We start from the raw sequence: 6,026 nt of genomic DNA on the forward strand, positions 1-6,026 counted from the left end.
ATATTGTAAAATATTTTAAGTACAATAAATATCATTAAGAAATCAGTACCATCTTAGTAATAAAAATAATAAACAGTCAAATTCGAACAGGTTATAAGAAAAAAAAATGGTTTTAACGATCATGAAAACAATTTATTTAAACGACCTTGAGTGATACAAGCGACTTAAGTATGCTGACAGATGTCAGGTCGTCTGTTGTTTTGTCACTCCTGTATCGTTGTAGGATATGACCACGACCTTTCTCTAAGATTTTCGAATCGTTATCTATTTTTCACAAGAAATATTTAGAAATCATTTTTTTTATACACTACTTCATGTTTTAGTGTCAGCTTTATAGTTTATACTGCGAAAGAAGTTGTTTTATTTATAATAACATGCTACTAGTACTATTAAGAGGGTGTTAAATGAAGGTTACACAAAAAAGTATTTAGGTCGATGTTCATGTTTCCCCTTATTTATTTTCAGTGTTTCATGTTGGTACGTTCTCTTAGTTTCTTGCTAGTGATTGTCTCGCATTGATTAAAACGTAATCTCGAGCGTAATCTGGGACTTGTTCAAAGTCAGTCTAGATGTTTTTGTTAATTTATATAGATGTATTAAAGGGAAATTCCACAAGATAATCAAAAATTGATTTGCGTTTCGATGGTCGAGAGACCTGCAGTAGCCTGTCAGGGTCTAACGTGCGACTCCTCGATGAAAAATTCTCCCACATAGATGATATTATGTCCATTCTGTATAAAAATGCTCAAATTCATAGATATTGAAGTTTTATTCTGCTAGATATCACTGGCCTTATTTTTAAATAAAATGTTTCACAGCATGCCGCTTGGTACATCATGACCAGTTGGAGCAAATATAGACACAGCATTTAAGATTGATACACTGGTCGAATTTGGATTGTGATTAAATATTAGACCCAGAATAGGTTTCTGACACACAATGAATGTGGTCTATGAACTTTTATTTACTGATAATAAAAAGATGCGGTATGATGCCAATGAGACAACTCTCCACAAGAGACCAAATGACAGAAATTAACAGCTATAGGTCACTGTACAGCCTTCAACAATGAGAAAAGCCCATACTGCTCTTCAGTTTTAAAAGGCCCCGAAATGACTAATGTAAAACAATTCAAACAAGGAAAACTAACAGCCTAATTAATGTAGAAAAAATGAATGAAACACACAAATATGTAACATATCAACAAACGACAACCACTGAATTACAGACTCCTGACTGAGCATATCTGCCAACTGTCACTATTTGCCGGGGATTTCCCCCATGGAAGCTCCCAAATTAAAGATTTTTAAAGAGCAATTTATATGTCCACAATTTTAACAAAACAATTAATTTTGCAATGAATTGAGGCTTATAAAAGAAATGAAGTAGCCAAGAAACAACATTACACTGTATTTGAAGCCCCCCTTGAAGGTTTTTTAGGACCATGGCAGCCATCTTGCACTCAAAACACCCATGGACATTTTGAAAACTTGGGAGGTATGACTTAGGACAGGCACATGCATACAGAAGTAACAGAATGTGGGTGGGGTTTAACATGTTAATGAGATCCCAGCTCTCCCCCATACCTGTCAACCTCTGAAAATGAAAAGTCAGGTCATGACCTGCATTGAGAAAAAAAATCTCAGGTCATAACGCGTACGACATTTTGCGGGCTCAATTGAAGAACAAAAATATGTTTACATATAATTTATATAGTCAATATGTATATGAAACAGTTAGAACATGTATACAAGTTTATTTCAGACTATTGTTATATTCCATAGTAGCAGACTTGGCATTCTTTAAAAGAACTGCACTTGGTTTCAGTTCATAGCAATGCAAATGTGTATTCATTTTACAAGAAAGAAGAGCACACAGTGTATCCTTATTAAGATCAGCCCTAAACTCTGTAGCTATTTTCTTTACTAAAGAAAATGTCCTCTCACTGTCTGCATTGCTATTTGTCAAAACCAGTAATGTTTTAGCAAGTTTTGACAAAACAAAAAATCTTGGCTTGTTAAGAAAAATTCTCCCCAAAATGTACCAATGTCAGTTTCAGGGGAAGTGCAAAGTGGAAGTTCATCTAATGGGGTCAACTGATAGTCACTGAACTCATCTTGTAGCTTGTTGAAAATATTGTTACGTAGCTCAGGTAAACAAGTCCTACATTTTGACTTTTGGTTACATAGAAAAAGACCGATAAAACCGAAGGTCGTATTACTTCTAAATACCGGAAACAATTCCGGTCAGAAATCCGGGTGAAACGGGTAATGTTAGAAATTCCCGGGACCCGCCGGGTAAAGAAAAACTCCCGAGTGAGAGGTGAAAATAACGGGTGTCACCCGCAAAAAACGGGTGAGTTGACAGGTATGCTCCCCTAACCTGGGACTGTGGTGTAACAGAACAACATAAGAAAGGACTATAAAAAGTTGAAAAGGGCTCAACTCATCAGATGGATACAAATAGAAAAACATCTCACAAAAACAGAGTGGATGTGACCGGGTACTTGTTCATCCCAAAAACAAAAAGACACAATTCTACTACTACTAGTGTATATTGTATGGTAAATGACATTAAATATTATATAATAATGTAATTAAGTCCATCAAATTACTATATTTTTTTTTTATATATATTCAGATGCCTCTAGCGGGTGCTAAAAGGTGACTATAGGGTGTTTATGTCCAATGACTGCATGTACTTTAAGTACTTTTTTTTTATATTTACGTGCATTTTTTTCTTTCAATTTTTCCTTTCTTGTGTTTTTGTCTAATAACACTGAATACTAAAAATAAACGAGATACACAAATTCCTAAAAAATGGGGCTGCATCTTGCAAGTCACTCACAGAGAAAGCAATTTGATGTGAAGACAAGCTTTTGTCCTTGAAATTTCCTACATTGTACATGAGGCATTTGCCTAGATGTAATTACAACCCTGTTATAAAAGAGAGTTAAATGTTCATGAGACAATATACCTCAAGTTAAATGAAACCAATTTTCAGACATTTTAAGTAAATTAATATTTATTAATTGTATTACATTTATAAAAAGATTTTTGAAGTTTTCCTGAAAAAATCAGGGTCCTGATTTGCAAATTAAAAGTTACCATTAATTATCACTAAATTAAATGAACAATAGCTAGGTAGGTTACCACTAACATAAACATTAATAACTACATGTACTACGTATACTATGTCAGATGTCTATGAAATAATCTTAACATGTTGTGATTGATATGAACATATGATACTGTGAATCACAGAACAAATAACTTGTGTCCCACAAAAAGCCTTCAATCAATATGAATACAAAGATATGTTGACACAGCAAACTAACAACAAAAATAACCAAAAGAAATATAGAGGACCACAGGTGTCTATACAATATGTGGCATGCCAAGCTCTTTCATTGTCACAAGTCTTATGTAGGAAAAACAATCTATTTCAACCTGTACTAAATCTGAAAAAAATGATGTGAAAAATTATACAGTAACAATCAAGGATCTGCAATTAATACCTAATATTCCACATTACATAAAACATAATACTTGTAAGCTATGACATACAACAACTGACAAGGCTGGGACGGCAAGATCAAAATGATTGACGCCAAAATTTGAAGAAACCAAAAAAAATCAAAATAAGGAGCATGAAAACCAAAGGACAGAGTATTTAAGTTTAAGTATTACTTAAATTAGTTCAACAATTTGTTTCTATTTCAGGGAATAATGACAGAGATTACTTGTATGAAAACAAAAGTAAAAGAAGCTGGAAACAGTTTAAAGGGAGACAAAGAATGTCCAATCTACAGCTTTCAGGTACTAGAGTATTCTATATAAATACCAAAGTACAACAGAGGTCACTTTTGCCAATACATGGCTACAGCTTTCAGGTATAAGAATATTCTATATAAATACCAAAGTACAACAGAGGTCACTTTTGTCAATACATGGCTACAGCTTTCAGGTATAAGAATATTCTATATAAATACCAAAGTACAACAGAGGTCACTTTTGCCAATACATGGCTACAGCTTTCAGGTATTAACATATTCTATATAAATACCAAAGTACAACAGTGGTCACTTTTGCCAATACATGGAATTAATTCGCTTGAATTTCAAATTTATCATAACTTCTATATATGTGAAACTTGGTTCTTCAATGAATATATGAGTGACAACACAAATACTATAAAATGAATTTATTATGTGATGCTCCTAAAAGAATTTTATAAAACAAATTTTAAACAGACTTCTTTAAGGTGGACAGCAAACAGTTCTAAATAATTTCAAATAATATTCCTAATATCCCTTGAAGCTTTTATAACGGGTAGGGATGTGTCTGTTCCTAAGTTGGTTGCATGTTATTTTGCAAGTCTATTTCTCTGATGACTGTTCAGCCATAACAGTACTCTTATGTAGTAGAACATCATCCAACAAATGGTCACCTTGACCTGTTATTCATTCTTCAATATAAGAATTAAGGATAATATGTTGTTTAGCTGCCAATGAGACTACAATTCTCCACCAGAGTTCCTAATGAAGTGGTTGTAAGCAATTAAAGGTAACCATACAACCTTGAACTATGAGGAAACTCCATACTGAATAGTCGGCTACAAAAGGCATGGCATGATAAATGAAGAACAATTCAAAAGAGAAAAATAACAGCCTGCATGATTTATAACAATACAATTGAAAAAACAAAAAACAAAAAACAAAAAATATTAGAAAAATTAAATAAAAATAAAATTATCCGAAAACAAAGAAAGATGGAAAAGGAGATAATAATATGTTCGTTAAGGTCATATTTGACCCAAATTATAAAGTTCAATGCTACAAGATATAAAGTGTTTTAAGTTGACTTAAAGACATGTGAGAAAGTTGTATAGAACAATTTCTGTCATAGTTTTATTCTAAAACGTTGATTTTTACATCCAAGTTAGGTCAAATTATGGGATTTTGGCAAAATTTGACAAAATCGGCAGGATTTCAGCCACATTCAAGATCAGAAAATATCTAGTGCAGCCGTCGACAACCTAAGTATCCAATTTAGACATGTAAAATGTCTTTACAAACATTATTGCCAAAGATCTTTTTGTCAACGTATGCACTCTTATGTTTCCTGTCCAAAAATTCAATGGAAATTTACTCATTTTCATTGTTTTTTCGTGGAAAATCAAAATGAGTAGAATGTGTAATCTAACCCTTAAAAATATTTGTCAATGCCCGATGAAAATCATTGTTTCAAACAAATTGCATTAGAATTGAAATTTTCCACTCCTAAAATTTTGAAAAGAAATATTTGCCAATTCAAACATAAAATATAGGCATATAAAACATGTATAACCTTTCTTGAGATTTTTGAGTCTTTCAGACAGCAGATCCCTTAAATTTATTTATTTTCCTTTAAGCCAAATTTTATTTTACTTCAAAAATAAGTTAAAACGCAGTTTTACCTATTTACTCTACTGTTAGGAAATAAATTAAAAATCTTGATAAAATCTTGAAAAAACATTAAAAAAATATTGCTTTATTTGTTGACGTAAAAAAATAAAGGAAATGTTTTCTCTAACATAATGTCAATAGATCTTATCTGCCTAGAGGTTAATTTATGTATGATAGAGGTTATCTGCCCAAAGGTTATCTCCCCCTAGTTGATTCTGTATCACGGTAGATGTTATCCCCCTTCATCTAATCCTTCCATGCCACTTATAAACATAAGTATTATAGAGGTTATCTGCCCTTAGTTGGTTTTGTATCATGGTAGATGTTATTCCTTTCATCTAATCCTTCCATGCCACTTATAAACATAAGTATTATAGAGGTTATCTGCCCTTACTTGGTTTTGTATCATGGTAGATGTTATTCCTTTCATCTAATCCTTTCACGTCACCTAATATACATATGTATGATAGAGGTTTTCAGTCCAGAGGTTATCTCCCCCTAGTTGATTCTGTATCATAGTTGATGTAATTCCCCTCCAAGCCACCTAAGATATATATGTATGATAGAGGTTTTCAGTCCA

Source organism: Mytilus trossulus, chromosome 4 (genome assembly GCF_036588685.1).
Source record: "Mytilus trossulus isolate FHL-02 chromosome 4, PNRI_Mtr1.1.1.hap1, whole genome shotgun sequence".
Taxonomy (NCBI): Eukaryota; Metazoa; Mollusca; class Bivalvia; order Mytilida; family Mytilidae; genus Mytilus; species Mytilus trossulus.